Genomic DNA, 23,882 nt, shown 5'->3' on the forward strand with positions numbered 1-23,882 from the left:
TCATTTATCACAGGTTTTGGTTTGCTTTTTTTTACGTAGTCTTTCCTTATAATGTTATTTCACTCGATTAACTATTAATTTTCTTACATATGTCCCATGCTGGTACAACGGTAAGTCTACGGAGTTACAATGCTAAAATCAGGGGGGTTTGATTTCCCTCAGTAAATTCAGCATATAGTCCGATGTGGCTATGCTATAAGAAAACATACACTGTATACATACATATAAATATTTATATATTGAATGTTAATATAACCCTTATATTTAGTAATTATTACAATCGCTTCTTTTTAGAATGATATATCCAACAAAATTAGACAGTTCCTAAATGATGAAAGATTTGTTGGCATCTGAGGATATGTTACAATTGTTATTTATTTCCTTGTATTAAAATCACAATTAAATGTTTATGCAACAAATAAAAGCTTTTACAAATGAATATAATGTATTGAGGTTTGTTTGTTTGTTTGAAGTTAAGCACAAAGCAAAACAATGGGTTATTTGTGTTCTACCCACCACACCTATCTAAATTCACATTCTACTGTCGTTTGTCAGTAGACATTCAGACGTACCGTTGTGCTACTGGGTGAGAGCTTAATGGATTTAGAAAACAAATGGTAACCAAACGAAACACTAAGACAATCGTATTATTAAAATAGCCATTCACAGTAATCTTTATGTTCTAAAAAGTATCTCCAGATGAGAGACATATTATGCATTATAAAACATATAACAAGAAGCCATAGATATGAAAAGTTTTTTTAAGGAATCAAATTTTCTTCTTGTATTATGTTCAAAGTACTATATCGTTCTGCCTCATTGTATAATGTTTGTACTGATATGTCGATAAGTATTGTATAAAGATATTTTTTACAGTGACACATTAGTTCAAACACTCAAAAATGTGGATTTGGCATTGTGGTAAATACTTGGAAACACCAAGTTTCATATAACTCGGGTTTCTTGGTGTGTTTTTTATTTATCTTAATAAGTTACTAGTTGAATACTAACTCCATATTAACTTTTGGTCACTGACCATGCCAGTTCTCCTTTAACACATGATAGATATCAATGATATAGCTTTATGGGTAAAAGAGGCCAGAATAATAGTGCCTAAACAATATACTATTGGTACATTGGCTTTATTTCTGGCTTTTATGTGCCCGTAGTAATCACTCACCTTTCATCTCATCACTGTTCCCACAGATAATCATCACGTATTCTAAAGGCAATTATATCTGATGAGACTTTCGTCTCGGGCTATTCGATCATCTTATTCACCGTTTTACTGTCTAAAGGATTTCTTCACAATCAATTGAATGGGCATCTCTGGGGGTCAGGAAGAATAATTGGTAGTTGACACTGTTTCGAACATTTAGGTAACTTTTGTGATTAGAGCTTGGAAGAACAATGCTTATTTTTCCGTCTTTCTTTTCTAGCACATTCGTTTATAATCTGTCTTCGGAAATGTGAGTGCATGTGTATGATTCGATCAGCAATCTTGGTTTAGTTTTGGCATGCTTCCAATAAATCCATTTTGATATAATGTTATCTTTTTTACTTATTTTTTTGTCCTTCTTCGTAAAAAAATAAATATAAAAATACAAGCTAAACTTCCTATTCTTATATGAACATAAATTATTAATACTGATATAAGTGTTAGTTAAGCTTTCGGTGTATGAGTTATAGGTTTGTTGTGGAGTAAATAAAAAGTATCATGAGTAACTAATAAATGCAGTTGCAATATGACTAAGTGTGAAAATACAAGAAAATATATTCAAAAGTGCTATGAGGAAAAAAATAATCCAATAAACGTTTTAAAATAACTTCAATTTGTTCCGATTAAGTTTGTTTGAATAAAAAGTTCACCACCGAAGTAGTTCCCTTACACCAATTTTACTCATTTTCTTGTATTTCGGAAAGCAACTTGTTTAAAAGAAGATGATAAAATAAGTTGCCATGTGCCAGATATTCTGCCTACAACTTAAAAATGTTTCAGTGTGTGGTGTTCATCAGTGAAGAAAATGCTGTAAGAAGCGGAGATCTCATTACGTATAATGGGCATAACTGAACAGATATATATGTTTTGATTTAATTGGCTATTGTTTTGTTAACTAGCTATAAAACTTGGTTAATAAAGTTAAAGACATTTTAAAACATATTTGAATATATAAGTACAATTAAGAAACTTACCTTAACGTTTTATTCAATATAAAGTAAAATCAACTCTAATTTGACAGCTAATTAGATATATTTTACCCATTTAATCTTACTTTCTCGTTTCTTCAGTGTTATAAATCTATCAAATTTCAACCATTTCAGCCTAACTAATGTCAAACTTATGAAAATAAAGTTGTTATAAATTATCTTCATATTGCAACAATATAAAAATGCCCCTAAGATATATTTTTGGCATTCATAAACTGCTTTTACTATAAATTATTGAAAAAATCTATTAAATTATTAATCATCAATATCCTCTTTGGCCGTAATATTTGTAAAACAATTACTGCCATTTTTGGCTTTATTAATGCACCAACGAATTTGCTTCTTAAAAAAGCTATTAAATTTTTGTCTATTCTTCGTTTACAATAATGATGGAAATTTCCTTTTGATACCGGTTTGAATCCTTGTCATACCAAATATGCTCTCCCTTTCATTCGTGGGGGCATTATAATGTTTCAGTCAATCCCCCTATTCATTGGTAAAAGAGTATCCCAAGAGTTGGCGGTAAGTAGTGTTGACTAGCTGCCTTATCTCTGGTCTTACACTGCTAAATTAGGGACAGCTAGCGCAGATAGCCCTCTTGTAGCTTTGCGCAAAATTCAAAACAAAACAAACCTTCTGGTACATTTATATGTACGAAAGTTTATGCCCTTACGCCCAAAATTCATAGTTTATGAAAAGTGCTATTTCGTAACTTATTATTACACGATTTGTTAATGTGTTGAAAGAAATCGAAGTTTTCAATAAAGAGTGCCCTGTGTTTAGCTTAACTGTAATAAACTTCTTCGTCTTATGTTTTGTCACATTTAAACTATCTGATTACAAAACGTTAATATTTTGTGATTATGACAGAACTTTAGAAAGTCATTTAATAGGAAATCTCAAAGTGAAATGTGAAATTACTTACATGTCTAGATCGGTAGGTGGTTTAGGCGAAAATGCCTAAATAAGGGTTGTAACTATTTTTTTCAACAAAGACAAGCCAAACTATTAATAAATGAAACCAAACAGTGATTTTACACGTTTTTTGCTTTGACGTCAAATGATAAAACTGAGGAAAACAGATTTATTTTGTAGCTAATAAAAGGCTTCTTATGCCCATTTAATCGACAGACTCCATTTCTGTTGGATATAGTTGTAGCTAAACGAGATATATAACATTATTTATTGAACACATTTACTGCAATACGACGTACAGAAAGTACGTTATGTTGACAATATGAAAGAGCTAATGATCTCTGTCATTATGTCAATTTTGGCTTTCCTCCAAATGAGCCACAATATAAAACAGTGTAGATGGCTGTTCAGTCAGAGCACATGTTCGTGAATACGGCTCATAGGCAAGACTAAACGGTATATTGTTGTGCATGTCCATGAACTCCTAAGTATCTCCACAACTAAATCTTCACTATCAATCTCATTCACATCCGCAGTTTGTAATCAAAGAGCATTTTCCATCAAATCACTTTGAGAAATTTCAAAATTCCGAATTCGAGCATATCTGACACAGAATTATTAATAAAATAAAATTTATAATCAAAAATATAAATGTACTTACTCGTAATCACCTTTCCAGATCTCTTCAATTAAAACGGTTTTAATTGTTCACTTCTTTTATTCACCCCTACACTACTTCTTAGGTATTTTGTTACTTTTTAGTTTCGTCTTTATCTTTTCCTAGAGTTAAATTAGGCTTGCATCTTAATTGTTTTTCACAGAAGGTGGATAATGAATGATCCGAACGTCCGAAACAGTTATTTTACTGTCGTCTTGATTTTATTGTTGACTCTAGTTTTAAACTAAAACTCTAGTTTTAAAACTCTAGTTTTAAACATCAAAATAGAATTTTTAAAAATGTAAAGAGTGAAAGGAGCAAACATGAATTCAAACTGTTATTTTCTTCATTTTAACTTAATTTGCCTTCAGCTTATTATGGTGGTTTTAGAAAAATGCCAAGTCAGTGTAATAACATTAAATTATAATATATAATAAATATAGATGCTTTTGGCTGTCAACACAATAGAGAATCAACACATGTTCTAGTTACATGAACATATAATTTTGATTCAATAAACTACAAAAGTAAAAGTCAAAAGTTTTCATGAGAAGCATAGTGTGTAGTTAAAGGGGAAACTTGCTTCATGGATTTTTTATTTATATAACTTGTGATTGTTACTTCCTTATATATGAAGTGCAGTAAATTACAGTAACTGAAAGTTCTAAACTTTTTGATACTGAACTTTGAAAATAAAGCCTACAAGTCAGCACTCACTTTGCAAAATAAAATCAATACAACACAGAAGGAAGAATTTTATGAGGCTTTAGTGCTTCAGTTCCATTGTTGATTAAATATGATTCAATATATTATAACATTTGGAACAACGCATAGCTTCGTAAAACTTGAAATATATACTGTTTATTACTCAAAGGCTATCTGCGCTAGCCGTCCATAATTTAGCAGTACAAGACTAGAGGGAAGGCAGCTAGTCATCACCACCCACCGCCAAATCTTGGGCTACTCTTTTTCCAAAGAATAGTGGGATTAACTGTAACATTATAACGCCCCTACGGCTGAAAGGGCAAGCATGTTTGGTGTGACGGAAAATCGACCTCGCGACTCTCAGTTTACGAGTCGAGCGCCTTAACCCACCTGGCCATGCCGGGTCCTTAAGGAAGTCTCGGAAACTACTAATTCTCATCAAATACATTTAAGGCCAGTATGCTTTAAGTTCTTAGTTACTTTTTCTTTATCCTTTTCTGTACATTTTTTTCTTCTTTTTCAGTGCTAACTGATAGCCAAGAGACTTGTGTGCTGTCTCGCTACAAATGCGTGTTTGCTTCTTTACGGTACCTTAAACAAAAGTAACTATGAAATCAAACTGAGCTTCAGCAGACGAGAAACTGAAGTTGAAAGGAATTTCAACCATCGACAAATTCCTTACGTCAGCACTGTTTGAGAATTTTTTCACCATACGCCACTTGTCCTGTATGTATGCGTAAGTAATTACTGACCAAGAATATATCTAAGCTAGACTAAACATTCGTCGGATGTAGTATAAAATTCCAGCAGGTTACAAATTTTAGTGTAAATATACAAAATACAAAGTTGAGGTATGTTGCTGTGTATTTAAAATTGAAAGTAATTACTTTACGAATAACAAAAATTCAACCATTCATGTTGTGATTATTACTTGTATTCGTTCTTGTAGTGTATTTCTCAATAACATTGTGATTTCTTGTGCAATATTTCTTACATTTATATAATTTGTACTCAGGTGAATGTATATAGCCACTTGCATATATGTCTTTTACTCTCCTAAATTTCTAAAATGGTTTTATATAAATATTTATGACTTCATCTATATTTCTCTGATTTGCAAGAAATAAAAAAGGATTTTCCTATGCTGAGTCAGTTATCTGATATAAGATATATTAAAATAATTATTTGGATTAATGGTCTATATAATTTTTTTGCCTCTTCTTACTATATATATTACACGTACTCGCTCAGGGTCGTCCAAAATGTTCTACTTCAAAAGTAAATTAAACCTAAATTAAGAGTAACAAACATTTTCATTTATTGCTTTTCAAGCTCATACGTTATTCTATATTATAACTACACTGTGCTTAATTCTTCTCGTAACTTATGGCATACGTACGTTTCACTGAAGCCACGTCAATAGAAAATACAATGTTTCGTATGTGACGTTATATTAGTGTTGACTGACTGAATGACAAACAGCAAATATGTATAGTAGTGCGTGTGGTTAAAACGTGTGAGCCCTCTAGGTTACATTTGACCCCATTTCGGGGAACTAAACTTATATTTGGGATATCACTTGTGGCTTAGTATTGGTAGTTTTATGAATTTGTTGTTCTTCCTTTTGCTACTGTCAGTTGTGTACATCTTTAGACAGAAAAACATTTTATGTATCTAAACGTTTACTCGTTTCCCACTGTTGTTTTACACTAAGCTAAATGCGTTATATTAATTCGATGATTCAGTGCTGAATACATAACAACCACAGCGAAATGAGGTCGCTGTCCTATGATTTATAGCAGCAGAATTTCGTTTTCGCACCGTTTGGTGTTGGTAGGTAGTGTGATGTTACCAAAAACTGAAATATAAATTTTGGAAATGGTGTTTAACAGCCGTTTCCAGCGCAAGTTATTTATACACTTAAATCATAAATAGAATGTACAACTTCCTAAAAGGGAATATCCTTTACGCTTGCCGTTATTGGAAAACAAATGTATATAGATATATTAGGCAATGTGTACAATTCAGGAATAATCTTGCAACAAGTCGTAACCCAACAGTAGTAAGCAATGTGTGTGGCTTTGTTAAAAGTGGAATTCACAAACATAAAGGTCAGTAGCAAAAACATTTCACGTGCCACAGGAATAAATTACATTTTACAAATTGTTTCCACGACATATCCGTTCAATCGTGACATACCTCAAGCAGCTAGAGAATGAAGCGGGAAGCGGTATTCATGCTACTCCCTGAGAAGACATGCCACCCAAGTCCACGGTTCGCAACGCTTATAGAGTTCTGTGTGACCAGACTTTTGAAATGGGCGCCGTCTTCCAACACTAGCTGGGTTGTGGAAAGCAGCAGGAAGGAGAGATGTGACTCGGATATGAAAGCTTTAAAATGGAGACTTTTTCAACGGAATCTATACTGCAAGACCCTTGTCAAGATGCACGCTTGTTAGACATAGCATTACTGAACGTGTTAACATAGCCTATAACGACGTGGTTAGACTTCAAAATCGTCTTAATAAAACGTACTCGGTCTGTGTGTATTTTCATTTGTGTAGCAGTTTCAATCTATGGTTTTCTATTATTCTTATGTATCAGCAGTTACTTATATGTATGTTTCATGTGTTTGTGTATGTATAAATATATATATTAGTCACCGGCGGAATACTTCCACGAAATATTGAGCTTATATTCCACATGTTATCGCATAAGAAAAGCAAGTAATAATATTGGTTCCAGTACAAAAATGTAGGAGTTCTCAAAATAACTATAGTTTTGTAGATATTAGTTATACACGTCAATAAAATGTAAGAGGTTTAAAAGTTTAACTTCTATAAAAATAATTACATGCCTTGATCTTGAATGTGATCTTCTTTAAAAAAAAATTTTTTACTTTTTTATCCTATGAGTATCATACAAAATTATGTAGTCGTAAAGGAATAATTAATTAATTTAATGATAGAGAAATAGGTTGTATAATATGGAAACATTTTATTATATAGATAATAAGAAAATCACTAGATATTTAGACAAATATCAAATTGCACCCGCAGTGGCACAGCAATATGTCTACGGACTTACTATGCCAGAATCCGGGTTTTGATACCCGTTGTGAGCAAAAAATGGGTAACCAGTCCACGGTGTAGCTTTGTAATTAATAACAAATTATCAAATTTAAGTGATCGTAAGTGTTCTATAAAATAGTGAATTATGAGATCTTTAACTATATCTAGAATGTAAATGTGTATGATTATTATATACAGTTAAGCATAACTAAGTAATAAGAATAAGGGTATCATTTCAGTACATTCATTGTTTATTATATTTTATTACAGTAAGTAAACTTTAAAAAATCTTTTAAAGATATCAAGTTCTTGTTATTTTCGAATTGCATTTATATCCCTTAATTAATGTGGAAAAATATTCGGAGTAACTGGTTTTTCGTAGTCCAATTGGAGATAACATGACTCACAACCTGGGAATGTAGGTAACAACTGTATGTTATATTAATATTGTTTCATTTCAGACACTAGCATCCAAAGTGCAAATGACAAAGTAACGTTTCCTGCCCTTTCATTTCGAGGTTATTAGTAAGATGAATATGAATTGGATATGTGAGTAACTTCTTGGTCGGATTTAGTTTTAGAAGAGAAACCGAACATTTATATGAAAAAGACCAGCAAAAACAAGGTGAGGTCTCGTTGTTTAAAATTCAATAACTATTGCATTATTTTTTTCTTTAGAAGATTCATTATACAACTGGCAAGTAAAGAAAAAAATTAGTTTGAAGTACAAGACTTTTGAAAATGATTTTCTAACAATAATGGTGAAATTTTAAATGTACGTACAACAATATAAACGCTTTATTTATATTAAATTAACTTTAGTTTTAGAGGTTAAAATGTTTAGAAAAAATATGACGATCAAGCACACGAAATGTTGGATTTGTTTCTTCGGAACAGTTTGATGAAACATTAACAGAACTGTTTCACTCGTCCTTTGACATCCACTAGTGTGTCAGTGGTACGTCTACGAAGTTGAAATGCCAAGCTTTAGGATTTAATTGCCTGCAGTGGACAAAATAAAGATAGACCATTATGTGGCTTTTCGCTAAAAACAAACAAATTTACTTTGAGTGTGAAGGAACTTCTTCATTGTACTCACTAAACGTTAATCCAGTCTAAAAGTCCTTAAACATTAAATATTTTTAATGTGATAGTTGATTTTAAATAATCTCACGCAGAAGTTCGGTGAAGTATATTATCAGACTGTAGCAGTTTTTAAGACTCCTGGTTACGAAAAACGTTCTCAGATTTAGGGGAGAAAAAAAAGTTCCCGGATTAGAGGCACTAGACTACATAATCCAATAATATAATCTAAAAAAGCTTCTTCTTCCGATTCAAAAAATATATTCATAAGTGAAATCTGTAAAATGTCTATGTCAGTAACATAAATGTAGAAAGAAATGAGACTGCTTCACCTGTAGCTTTTATAGATTCTGCTTAACATTGGATTCATACTCGAATAAAGCAAATCATATTATTTGGAAGCGAAGAAATGATGCTGAAAGTTTAGGAAGAAGAGAACGACAAGGACTTGTGTCCTGAGAGATGAAAACCGAATTAGATTTGAAGAAAGCAATGTGTATGTTATTGATTCTGCAGATGGAAACGCTGAAACCTCTAAAACAATGACTGTTATATACAACTGTATCCTTTTCATACTTCGTGAATTTCAAGTCTTAGAAAAATTGTTCTGATTATTTAAGTCAAGTAGTTTATTTCTACTAATCACAGCCTTCTTGGACATAATATTTCAAAATTTGGCGTGACGCCTAGAGGATTCAGTTTTTCGTGACCAGAGGTCTTAGAGTTTTTGATTTCGTACTTTGTCACAAAGCACGGTACAAAAGCTATTTGAACAAAGAAAACACCAGAGTGATAATTGCAATTATCTGTATTCCAGCAACCGAAAAAGTTGTTAAGCCTCCTAACAATGTGTTTTGGTACATTTGTTCGTTTGTTTTCGAATTTTCGCTCAAAGATGCAGAAATACTAACTGCGTATAACTGCACCTAGGTTTGAATAAATAGGCAAGAATAAAAGCATCTAGTTAAAAACACCAAGAATGTGAATTAACCGACGCGATTACCATATCCTTAAATGTTGATTGCATTTTTCTGAGAGCTGGCTGCAATCTGCGAATCTTCAAATTCACGGTCCGGATTTGCTAGTTACAAGCCCATGCCCAAGCACGATTACGGTATTTCGGGTTGTAATTTGGTAGAATTGAAATTATTCCTACCCTCTAATATTGCGTTCGCTTTGATATGACTAATTAGTAACACGTGTAAAGCTCGTAGATAAAAAAGAAAGCACTGATGCCTTTAAAAACACTTCTATCTATGAAGTATATTATGTATCAAAAGCATATTCTACTGTGTTTGTTAGTTGGCGAAAGGAATTTTTTCTATGACAATATAGCGAGAAGGTTATAAACTAATGTACATGTGTATAGTAGGCCATCTAATACTAAATAACTAAGCCCGTTTCCTTCTATTGTTTTCTGTTCTGGAGATAATTCTGTCTTCTCTTAAATGTTGGAAAATAATAAATGCAAATAACCTAATTTCAATAAACAGCTTCCTTCTCTTTCGTTGAGCACCGACAAATGGCACAATCTTCCCTTACAAGGTCTAAACAAAGTCTTATTCTTTATTTAGTTACATATACTAGCAAACATGTTTTGACCTATCTCAGTGCATCTAGGCTAATCAAGTAGCAATGCCTATTATCCCATGACGTGTTCTTGAATAATTTATATACTACACTAAGCCGAAGACGTGTTCATTTATTTTCACGGAATTTTGTTCATTATCGAATATTTTTTACACCTAGTTTCGAGAACACTTTAAGTCTCTAAACAAAACTCTCTCATCTATGATAATATACCTTTCTGTAATAGTACCTTATTTCTTATTGTACATGTTGTTTAAGGCGTTTTATTGGCTAAAGATTCTGCGCGCTGAAAATATTTTGCAGTTGCGTGACAACAAATAGTCTATAATATTCCGAATGACAGCGAAGATGTAGTTCACCAATGTTTGAACAATGCTTTGGACATTATTTATGGGCTTCGCAAAACTATTATGTTACCATTGCAATAAAAAAAATATTTGCCAAGATGAGTATTGCATTTCTAAAGTTATCATAATTGCGTCTTGTATTTTGATCCAACATCGTTCGTACAATCCCAGTAATTTTCTCTTTAGTTCAAGCCAAAGATAAGTCTTTCATGCAAACTAAAGTGAAAAATATTTAATTATCATATGTTTCATCTACTAAAGCCACAGTACGTATAAGGAATTCGACGTAAGAATCTTATACATTGTTATGTCTGGGATTCCTGGAATCATATGTACAAAACACAAACATAAAAAGAAACAGGTTAACTAGCTAAATGAGCAACGTTGTCTTTCGTCCTTATTTCGTAGTAGTGTAAAGTGATGTCAAACGTGTAATGAACATACGTGTGATAAGCTATGCAAAACATACAATAACTTAAACGCTATTACATAAATTAACTTACTAAATATGAAATAACAGATCGATAGCCGTATTATTTTATCAAAATATCCAAAAATATAGGTTTGTTAGTCGTTTTATATTCTACTGTAACATAGCTTGCTGTCAACATTGTGCATTTATTTCGAAATATATTACAGTTTCGTTTTTTATCAACTTTTATCATGTTTTTCATTCTTCTCTGTCAACAAGGCCGATGTTTTTGCATTGTTCAAACATTAAAAGCATTACTAAGAATGAAAATGAAAATTATGAATGAAAGAAAAAACCGTTAGAACTGTATAATGCAATATTAAAACTGCGTACATTTTAATTATTTTCTGGTTAATTATCTATACAAATAATCCAATAAAACTTTAAACTGAATTTCTCGCAGTAAATAATTATGAACTGCCTGTATATGTAAATAACATGCTTTCACTATTGAATCTCAGTTTATCTATCATTTCATTTTTTTATTATCCCGAAGCTAAAATCCATAAGTTGTTTATTACATAGAACCTGTAAAAGATAAGTATTATGTAATCCAAATATTTGCAAGCATTTTTCCCTCCCTCCTGACCTTTATATCCGTTCCAAGGCGTTTCAGTTAAATGCAGGTTTGTTGGTTAATAATGCTATAAAAACGGCGTTTCGTTACCTGTGGTGATTACATTACATTCTTAATTCCAAAAAAATCTTCCACTCTTAAATCTATAATATTAATCGAACAAAGCTCAATGTTGCAGCAAATGTGAATTTTTTTCTTAATGCTGATTTTGACTTAATTTCCTTAACTTGCTGGTAACGTTTTCTAAAGTAATCTAAAGGGCATTATGAGAAACTTAATGTGGTCATTTTACCATTACTGTCATCATCTGCATCTTGGTGCCTGCTTCATTTCCTTGCTTCTGCATTTAAAGGACTATGTAACTATTGGACTATATAATGAAATTTCACTAAATGTATTTATATGTATTCATTTTTTGCATTTCAGGTCAGGTTCATGTACACATGATAACTAAATATTTGTATTTTATTAAACCTGATACAGCAACGTATTAAATAAAATTGCATGCAATGGTATACTTCAACTACAATAAGATCGTAATTAACAGATACCTCAATCCTTGTGTAAATATTGGAACAATATAGTGATATTTCTTTGAACCATATAGTCATCAGAAAAACCCTCGTTATAGATATCAACTATTTACGCTTTATTCTTGGTTCATAAGTACTTATACGTCTTAGTAGCTTTAAATGCTTGTTTATCTTTTGGTGCATAGCTACACAACAGGTTTTATGCGTTGTGTCTAAAACTGGAATTTTTTGTTTGTTTTGAATTAAGCACAAAGCTTCACAATGGGCTATCTGTGCTCTGCCCACCACAGGTATCGAAACCCGGTTTTTTAGTGTGTAAGTCCGCAGACATACCACTGTGCCACTGGGGGGCTTTTTTTATATAAAGGTGCGTGTTTGTGATGTAGCAAAGCCACATGGGTCTATTTGCTGAGCCCACCGAGGGGCACAGAACCCCTGATTTTATAGCGTTGTAAATTCGCAGGCTTACCGCTGTACTAGCGGGACGGGAAAACTGGAATTGAACTCCAAAAAATATTTGCGTGAACGTCCATAAGCTTACTACTCACCAATCAGACAACTGTTAATAAGTAATCAGTATAGTGATCAGAATTGTACCTTAAACTTTCGTTCTGCTGTAGTCGTATAGAGCATTAAGTCTTATTATTATAAATGTAACTTTTCTAAGACTATAAGGAACAATGCAATGACCATATTGCTGTACTATTAACAACTGGCACATATGATAAAAGTGAAACTAGAAGAAATCCTCAATAGCAGTGGAAGGATTATAGTAAATTAATCAACGATTTTTTTTTTCTTAGTTATACTTTGTGCGTCAGCAATACAAAGCGTGGTGCGTACGTATACTGATTGGATTTTATCACTCATCAGGATCTATACCAGTCTACTATGAAACTTGAATTATTTTACGCAGTGTTTTAGTAAATTAATCTCTGAGACCTTGACGTGTTCAATTACATCAATCTAAATGGTTTGCCCTCCTGAGCCTAAAACTGTAATTACATCTTAAATTGGTCAAGAGATAACTGAGTTGTAAACGCGAGTAAAATACTGTGTCGGTATTTCTAGTCATGTCCAGATCAGGAAGATGCGATGAAACATCAAAAGTAACTTGTATTTAATGGTTGTTTATGTGACTGTGTATAACTGTAAGCTGTCTACTTTTGTTCTAAAATACACATAAAATAAAACAAGCCTCATGCTCTAAGAAAGTTTCTTGTAATTAAATTAATTAAAGTATACTTATATCAATCAACGTGCTTTCATTGACAAATTTCTTGTTTCTTTGCGAATTTAATTGTCGTCGACCTTTAATTCAATTACTTGTATAATTAAAGAAAAAAATATTCGTCCCTCGATTCCTTATGCTGAAATTCTGAAATATATAGCATTGCTAATGCATTATAAAATATAGTTTTGGCTTAACGCCGACATAGTTAAAGGCAATCCTATCTAACCAACAGTTTTGATTTGAATTTCGCGCAAAAAGCTACATGAGGGTTATCTGCACTAGCCGTCCCTAATTTAGCAATGTAAGACTTAGAGGTAAGACAGCAACTCATCACCAGCCCCCGCCAACTCTTGGACTCCTCTTTTACCAACGAGTAATGGAATTTAACGTCACATTATAACGCCTCCACGGCTGAAAGGGCGAGCATGTTTGGTATAAGATTCAAACCCGCGACCATCAGATTACGAGTCGTGTGTCTTAACCATCTGGTAATGACGAGACCTTACTAAAAGTGTCTCATAAACTAGGAAATTTAGGTTGATTCAATTTACTCAATAAGTAAACATCAGTTTGTCCTCGATATCGCTATTGTTCGATATCAGGTTATCGATCGCTAATATGGTTATGTCTTCCTTGGAGTTCCAAATATATCGTGAAAGGAATTAGCTTGAACATATTCACATGTGTATTTTAAGCGAAGGAATGTGTCATCTACAGCTAAGAACCTGAGTTCGCGAAACTTATATAAATTTTAGGGATGTTTGGGTTAACTATGTACAAATTTTGTACGTGTTGTTTATTGGCTGCGGCATAGCGCCTTATAGCATGGTTCCGAGATTGTTTGTTTGTTGTTGTTTTTTCAATATAAACTTTTAGCTCATAACTCCATCATCTCTTGACCCATTTTATATCTAATTACAGTTTTGAACTAAGAAGGTCAAATCATTTCTATTGATGTATTTGACCACGCCCAAGATCTTATAAATTAATTTAATCTAATCCTCCTTAAAAAATCTTTTCATTTGAGCAAAAGCTGGTAGAGAGTCTGATGAGTAATAAAATAAAACTGGGTATGCGCAGGTCCCATGGTTGGTACTGTTGGCTCAAAAAATATGGCTAATACAAAAAAGGAAAAAAGATACCTCATAGATTAATTTACTCTAAGCTTGCCTAAAATATTTTCAAGTGCCGCGACTACTGAGAGTTCCCTTTTGGTTTACTTTCAGACTTTCCTATGTATTTATTATGCAGACTTTCACTGAAGGTATATTTTTCTTTGTCTAAACAATATATTATTACTGTTACAAATTGTAAAGTGTATTTTTATCTTTGTAGTGTTAATTTTCACATCATACAACACACATTTCTCACGAACGATATACTGCAAGAAAATACCTGAAATACACACTTGTTCCGTTTTCTATTCAGATAATTTAACATATATATATATTTCTTTTCTTTTTAGAAACATAAACTTGTTGTATATCCCTTTTGTTATTGAAGCCATTAGTTATAACAAAGTAACAAAATTTAAAAGGTTACAGTTAGAGGATGGTTATTAGAAAGAACTAAAACGAAATACAAGGGAGTAACTTTAAAAAATTACAGTGATTACAGAAAGAAACGAGAGAAGAAAACGGAAATCATTAGAAACATAAAGCAAAAGGAAATATTTGTTAATGACCTGTTTGACTATACGTTGAAAGCCAATAAAAGAATTTTACTGTAAACTACAAAACACTGTTGAAGCAAAAAAAAATACTACCTTATATTTAATAAGCAGTTGTAAATGAAGAGGGCATGCTAAACACGTTTCTACGTTTAACATAAGGGACTGTTTTCATACACTTTCTTAAAGAGGTAATATAAGTTCCAAAATTCCATTAATAAAACAGCATTAAGGGTTCCTTTTAACTTACTATAGTATATATTCCTATTTTATTTAGTACTTTTTATAATAGCTGTATATCAATTTTCGTAATGAAATATTCTCAATAAGACTTTTATTCAACAATTTTTTTATTAATAAATATAATCCAACATCTAAGCACGCCCTCTACATACCTACACTCAATTACTCAACCGCGTTCGGTCATCGTCAGGTTCACAAAGAAAGTGGTAACTGACCGATAGCTGACCATATGACTGAACGCGGTTGAGTAATTGAGTGTAGGTATGTAGAGGGCGTGCTTAGATGTTGGATTATATTTATTAATAAAAAAAAATTGTTGAATAAAAGTCTTATTTTATCATCATCAACCTGACGATGACCGAAGAAGGTCGAAACGTTGTTCGCTCCTATACAAAGAGTTTTTTTTCTATCCATACCAGCCGTTTTTACATGTATAACAAAAAATTTTAATAGATACGTGTATGAAGATATGTAACTCAGCATTTCGCCTATAGCAACAAAACACTATAAAAAAAATAATAGCATAATATAACATCAAATTAATATAAATATGGCCTGTAATCTTATATCAGTTTATACTAAACATTCAGTACTTCAATTGTTGGTCCGGCATGACCTAGCGTGTTAAGGCGTGCGACTCGTAATCTGAGGGTCGAGAGTTCGCATCCCCGTTGCGCCAAACATGCTCGCCCTTTCAGCCGTGGGGGCGTTATAATGTGACGATCAATCCCACTATTCGTTGGTAAAAGAGTAGCCCAAGAGTTGGCGGTGGGTGGTGATTACTAGCTGCCTTCCCTTTAGTCTTACACTGCTAAATTAGGGACGGCTAGCACAGATAGCCCTCGAATAGCTTTGGGCGAAATTCACAAAAACAAAACAAACAAAACTTCAATGGTCCTCCTTGTACTCTACTAATTTCCGCAAGATGTCGTGACGTGCTATCAAATAGGTTATTAACGTAATACACCATGCTTTCATCCCAATTTGTCACTAGAAGGCGCTGCAACTCTTTTACAGTAAATGGCTTTTAGGTCGTGGCTAGCAATTTTCTGGCTCAGTTGTGCTCGATACTTCTCAATTGGCTAAAATCTGGAGACTTTGTTGGCCAAGTCAATCTTGTAACGTCCATCTGGTTGAGATAATCCTGTATGATACGCCCACTATGAATCATTCTAGATCACAAAGTTATTGCCCTAGCATGTGGTAGAAATATCGTCTAAATGTGATGCATGTAGGATGCGTCATTGATTTCCAAGGAGGATATATAGACCAATTTTTCATCATGATGAGTAGCTTCCCAAAACATCCATTGCACTACCTTCTGTGTGTTCCTTATGGGAAAGACAGTCTTCCCACATCTATACTCCAAATAAAAAAAAGCAAACAAATATCTTACCATCAGCTTTAACAAGCCGGACACAAGATCATTTTAAAAAATGGCATGTTGCCAATGTACTAACTGTAAGTTGGCATGCTGTGTTACCAAAGTAACTCGGTTACGGCAGTGAATTTTAGTTAATATCGGTTTGCATTTAACCCTTCTTGCAAAATAACATTGTTTGGTCAGTGTGCTATTTATTGTTCTTCTGGAATAAATGCGTTCATGCCATTCTTGTCGTAAGGTGTTGCAAGATTCCTTTTTTCTTTTGAATTTGGTGTGTTAACCTCAACAAAATGCAGTCATCTCGGGCAGTAGGCTTTCGGCGTCTATCGGCAAACTTTTATGGAACAGCGTTTCTTGTAGTCCGATGACATTTCAGTATTTTGGATATTGTACATTTGGGCTACCCTACTCTTCTGGCAATGTCCTTTTGCTTCATATCATTTCTGGTCAACAGAAAAACTTGACAACCTATAACTTCTGACAAGTGACGAAGCATGACTCTACAAAATTATAGAGAAATTCTCTTTTCTGAAGACCCGGTATGGACAAGTAGTTAGGGCGCCCACAATTTGAGGGTCACGAGTTCGACTCGCTGTTCCACCAAACATTCTCGTACTTTTAGCCTTGGGGGCATTATAATTTGACGAACAATTCTGCTATTAGTTGGTAAAAAAGAAGTCCAAGAGTTGGGTTTGGTTAATCGTGAATAGCTATTTTCCATCTGGTGTTTCACTGCTAAACTAGGAATGGCTTAGGCACATAGTCCTCGTGTAACTTTCAGCGAATTTCAAATCAACATTTGTTTCGAAAAAGAAAATAACAAAAGCTCATTCTTTCACACAAAACAGGTGTGTATGTAAGTTTGGACTAACAACTGTTCAAAACAACTTGTACAGACCAAAATAACAACTTTTGTATGTTTATCTGATTATACGTTACCTTCTCTGTTGCTTCTCGAGCATTTACTCAGTAACTGCTACATCCTGTATACAATAAGATCAGTATAGAACAGTATGCAATTAATCAGACCAAGAATGTAAATATACAAAACAGTTGAATTCACAAATTAATATTTAACCTAATTTATTTGGATAAAGATACCTTAATATTATTTTGTAAATTGTTGTAGGTGATAAAATTGTATGTTATTTGTGATTCGGTTTCATATGTTTTTTTTAAAACATAGACACTACAAATATATCATTTTTTATTGACAACTAAATGGAATAAACTTTATCATACTGACAGCTTAGAAAAAATCCATGCGTGCACATTCTTTATAATGGATCGTGCTATGTTTTTGTTTAACTGTCAAGAATCTAAATGTTTACAGTCTACATGCTTTGGTTCCATGTGAAATATGAAATAGAACGAAATACACAAATAAAAGTCATTAATTTTTATCATATCTTTAATGGCATTTTCATCTGATAAGCAGTTCAAATACTTGATATAGAATAACAACTGTTTCTTCGTAAATTATGAGTGACTAAAATATATTCTTTTTCTTTTCAGATATTTCAGTAAAATTAACTGTCAGGTACAAATCTTTTGAATGTTTAAAAATTAAGTTTTTTCTGAAAGGTTTACATTTTAGGTACCGATAGTATCAAGTTTTTTTTTAATGTGATTTTTCTCAAACTTTTTTCTTACTCTTTGAATCTATAAGGTAAAAATTTGCTTAAATAAATGGCAATATCACCGCCTCTATTAAAGATTAATGACATATAAATCAACAAATAAAGTGATAAATTGTTTGTTTATTTTCCATAAAATATTTCTCCCTGAACTATGATCTTCATTTAATATAGGTCGCGGGTTCAAATTCCCGTCACCACAAACATGCCTCTCTCTTTCAGCCGTAGGAGCGTTATAATGTGACGGTCTTTCACACTATTTGTTGGTAAAAGAGTAGTCCACGAGTTGGCAGTGGATGATGATGACTAGCTGTTTTCCCTCTTTTCTTTTACTGTTAAATTAGGGACGGCCAGCGCAGATAACCCTCTTGTAGCTTTGCGAGAAATTCAAAACGAAGTCAAACAAAGCAAACCATTTAATGCAGCATGCCAAGCAACTGCGCATTGTGTAGGCTGTGAGGAAAATCACCACATTTTACAATGCACCAAACAAAACCTCAAACCTAAATGATGTAATTGTGGTGAAGAACATACGGCAAACTATAAAGAATTCCAAAAATACAAATGAATTAAGGCACACTTATACGAACTTAAAAATCCAAACACAAACAAGCCACAAACAAACAAAATTCACGAACCATCAAAACCAACTACCACTCCAGCACCAGAAAACACAAATACACAAACAAACTCGTATGCTGCAGTAGTCAAGAAAATATCATTTATGCAGAAAAACCATCAACAAGTAATGAAGATTTACCTAAAACAACTGAAGACACACACAAAACCACTACTATGAATATTGAAAACACACTAACCAATGCCATTACTTCTACTTTTTCTGAAATATTGACAGAATACACAAATTCAAATAATGAAAACAGTTTAACAGATATAATCATTAAAATAATTATGAAAAACAACGAAAAATACCTACCACAAATGTTAACATACATCATGAACTCTGTTAAACATGAATAAATTCACAGTATTGCATATCAATACCCAGGGTGCTTGGTTCCAACACCTCTCCCCGTTAAATTTGTACATCTCTTCTTCAGATAAAATCAAATTTAAATAATAATAATTAATAATATAGTACTAACTTAAAACAGCCACATACGTACTAGACTTTTAAAAAAGAGAGAAAAATATAAATGGACATTGCCCTGAAAAGGACCGGTCTAAGTTGATATTAATCCACATTAATCAGTCAATTCCAACATTGTAATGAAAGGAGAAAGATGTCTGGTGTACTTGACCCTCCTGGGTATAAAAAAATTATATATACCCAAACAACAGTGAAAGAGAGAGAGAGAGAGACCATTTAATGTATTTCTTGCTGTTTGGCTTTTGACTTTTCCGCAGTCTAAACTGTAAGATACTTTTATGTTGAGGCATAATAATCTAACTTAATCTGAAACTTCATCAGGTAAACTGTCTTGCTAGGAAAACGTTTTTGTTTGGTTGGTTTTTATGCTAAAATTTAGCAACTTTCAAACCAGTATAATTTTTCTTCATTTACCTTCATTTTCTACAGGAACGTACGTTTTCGATTGTTTGGATGACATGCAAAACTTTCTTTTACAATATTATCGTTTTTGTCAATATCTGTTACGAGTTCGGTTACAACTTAAACAGTAACTTTATCACAGAATTATATTATTGCAGCGTTGATATAAAGCAAAATTGTTATCTTTGTTGTGACCGCGTATTTCAATCATTACATCTATATTTAAACAGCAATGGATAAATGACACCAACTTTCTGTAAGGTGAAAGTATGTTTCATTTTGTAGTTTTATTAAAATTTGTGAAGTGCGTAAAAACAAAACGATCTTTTCAACTTTGTCTTTTCTCTTATTCCTTTTGCTACATGTATAAATCCCGCATCACACAGCAGATGTGTTTCATAAGAATTATATATAATGTTGTTTGTTATAACATATCGTGATACTCAGGAGCTCGCAAATATACGTGTTTCGGCTATTAACTTTAGAAATAAACAGCTCTTGCTTAGATAATCATGAAATTATTTTAGTTTCACTCATATTTTATCTGCGTAATGTTTAATTTATTATATTATTTTAAACATATACGCATTCGAATATGAAGTGGTAGTTGGCCATGCTGTCGAAACATTCAACAGTGACAAACAAACGTATATTCCTACCACGTACAGTGAACAATTGATCTAGTTTTAATGAATCTAAAAAATTCAGCAATTGTTTTTTCTCTTTAAATTGAATACAAATATTATGCCACAATTACCGCTATATTTTAATAGACATGTCTCACGCACTCACGATCAAACTCATGTAATTTGATAAGTCATTTATGTTTATATATACAGAAAGTATTGTAAAGCTTCACTTTTTATGTATATTAAATTCATTGATCTCGATGTCAATTCTATATCATTTAGATCTGTACGTTTTTTTTATACTCCAGGGTACACGAAAAGGTGAAGATAAAAGAACATTTAAGGCAGCAAATAGCTCCCAATATACATTCCAACCACTCAGAAATGAATAATTCATCATGAAAGTGAAGGTTTTAATTACAACAGAGAACCTTTCGACCCAATTAGTCATTGCAGTAAAGCTAGACTTATCTCTTTTAACAAAAAATACATATATTTAAATTAATTAATTTTCTCAAGCTTTTAAGCACTCGTCAAAACCAAATATAGTTAAAAATCAGGAATCATACGAGCACTTACTTACCTATCAAAAACTACGATTCATCTATAATTAAGTTTAATGAATTTGATATACCTGAATGAGGTCTTGAAAGCCAAATCCTACATATGTATGAAGTATCTTCAAAATGTAACTAAGGCTGATCGCACTTTCTTTGTAAAAATGTCCTACTACAGGCTTTGCAAAAACTTGATATAGCACTTTATCATGGTCATTTGATCCAGCACGACTGGCAACAGAAAATATACTTCAGATGTTGCACGGAACTTTGAATATTCTTTTTATAAAATGTGATGGCCTTCAAGTTATTCTATGTTTTCAGTATTAAATAACTAACTGTCCTTATTGTATTGAGTTATTATTATGTCTAGATCTTGAATATTTTGCCATTCTGAAAATTACATCAATATTTCGTTATTGGTTAATGACAGCCTATAGACAATAAAAATGTTTTTAATAGCACATCACTCTAAGTCTTTTCGATCAAACTAATCTTATAGATAAACGTACTTTTTCAAATATTTTAAGAAAGTAAATTACTCACAATGACCAAAGTAATTTACTACTCTTCCAGTTAAATTAATGTAGGAACAATCATTCCTACTGACCACGCTACACAACAAAGAATGTTATTTAACATATTTAATAATTATTAACATATATAAATGTACCAGAGCAGGTAAATTCGTCGTTTAAAAGTGAACACTTCTCCAACAAACTGAGTAAATACGTTTTGCAGCAAATTCCTCGTGTTATCAAAGTATATCTTCAATTAGGCATCATTGATTACAGATAAAAAAACCAGAAACCAAAAATCTTAACACAAATTAAGTTTAATTCCCTGACAAACAGATGCATAGATTTATACACTGTAAGAATTATGTTACATTAGATAATAAACATTTATACCTTTACCAATTTTAGAAAACGAATATCTATCAAATCGTTTGCATGCATCTGGACAACAAGTACTTTAGTAAATAAATTAAAACGACACGTTCTGTTTCAAATGTGATTAAGCTAAAAACTCTCCAAGATACATAAAAAAACAACATAGGAGTACAGGAATAATATACATTTGTGAAAAACAGATCCAAGTATATAAATGCGGACGAGATGTTAATTTCAGTTTATATTCAAGTTTAAAAAAGAAAAAAAAACACTGAAAGAAATGGTTTACGAAGACAGTATAATATATATAAATTTATACATACATACACTGCTGGCCAACATCTTAAGGCCAATAAGCATATAAGAAAAAATATGCATTTTGCGTTGTTAGACTCAACCATGTATTTGAGTAGAGCTTTGAAAGATGAAAATAACAAAAGGGAAAATAAAAATAAAAATAAAAAAAAATTAGCATTTTATAGGGAAAATGTAAACACTATGAAATTAGCCTAAACACTAGCTGGTCAAAAGTTAAAGACCATACCGAAAAGAAGTCCTAAACAAGGTAGGAAATGCCCAACAAGAGGTCTAAGTAGTGAGTTGCACAGCCGTCATGGCAAATAACTGCAAACATTCGCTTTGGCATGGTCGATATAAGCGTTTGCAGAAGGCTGGCTGGAATGCTATTCCAAGTGGTGAAGATGGCTTCATGAAGATCATGCACTGTTTGGAATTAACGTCCATTTCTATAGACTTCCCTTGTCATTCAATGGGATTCAGTTCAGGTAAGCACGCTGGATGGTTTAAAAGAATCACGTTATTCGCCATGAAAAAGTTATTTGTCCTACGGACAATGTGGACTGCAGCATTGTCCTGCTTAAAGTTTCAATCATTTCCACACAAGTGAGGGTCTTCAGTCAATAAGGATGCTCTTTTCAACATGCCAATGTAGCCAGGTGCTGTTTGACGCCCCTGTATAACCTGAAGCTCCATTGTTCCATGGAAAGAGAAAGCACCCCATATCATAATGAAACCTCCTCCACTGTGTCGTGTAGAAAATGTCCCCGGTGGGATATCCTTATCGTGCTAGTAACGTTGGACGCCATCTGGATTATCCACGTTAAATTTTGTCTCATCAGAGAACAAAACTTTTGTCCACTTTTCTATATCCCATGTTTGATGCTTTTCAGCAAAGTTTAACCGAGCTGTTTCGTGGTGTGGAAGGAGGCTTGGCTTGTAAAGCCGTTTACGGTTTTTAAAGCATTTCTCTCGTAGATGCCGTCTTATTGTTCTTGAGCTGCATTCTGCATCTGTAAGGGCCTTAATCTGGTTCGACAATCGGCTGGTGTCTTCTCGGACAACCCGTCGAATCTTCCTGCTCAACGCCGGCGAAATTTTCTTGGGCCGACTACTTGAAATTCTCGTTCCGTATCCCTCAGGGTCTTTTCAGAAATTTGCAACAGCAGTTTTACTACGCCCAATCTCACCAACAATGACACGTTGAAAGAGACCTTGCTTTTGCAGCTCGATAATTCTGCCACGTTGAAACTCTGTCAACTTTTTAGCCTTTGCCATGTTTTTACCCAATGTAACACAGGAGATGTCAGTGGGAGATGTTGACAACGCTAATGCTTGAACACAAACGACTAAATTTCGTTACGTGTTTACCGATTAACACTTCGTTTCAGTATGGTCTTAAACTTTTGACTAATTTATGCTAATTTCATAACGTTCACATTTTCCCTATTAAATGCTAAAAATGTTTTTTATTTTTATTTTCCCTTTTCTTATTTTCATTTTTCAAAGCTCTCCTCAAATAAGTGGTTAAGTCTAACAACGCAAAATGCATATTTTTTCTTTTTGTTCATTGGCCTTAAGACTTTGACTAGCAGTGTATTTAATGATCACCCAAAAGTAATGTTAATTGAGCATACACAAGAAAGAGATCGTAATGTAAAAGCATCT

The 23,882-nt window shown here is 32.8% G+C and overlaps 1 protein-coding gene across 9 annotated transcripts in view; it reads left to right on the forward strand.

Moving 5' to 3' along the window:
• The window catches only part of LOC143238650 (uncharacterized), a 368,402-nt gene that overhangs the window by 307,226 nt on the left and 37,294 nt on the right, over positions 1-23,882 (forward strand). For 7 of the 9 annotated variants that reach the window (XM_076479061.1, XM_076479062.1, XM_076479060.1 and 4 more), the window contains 2 exons: positions 5,010-5,222; positions 8,018-8,181. The gene's annotated coding sequence lies outside the window, so the exon portion shown is untranslated. Of the gene's footprint in view, positions 1-5,009; positions 5,223-8,017; positions 8,182-20,775; positions 21,460-23,882 lie in introns of those variants that run through there. The other 2 variants (XR_013020706.1, XM_076479066.1) reach the window with 2 other exon arrangements.

Source organism: Tachypleus tridentatus, chromosome 13 (assembly GCF_004210375.1).
Source record: "Tachypleus tridentatus isolate NWPU-2018 chromosome 13, ASM421037v1, whole genome shotgun sequence".
NCBI classification, from domain to species: Eukaryota; Metazoa; Arthropoda; class Merostomata; order Xiphosura; family Limulidae; genus Tachypleus; species Tachypleus tridentatus.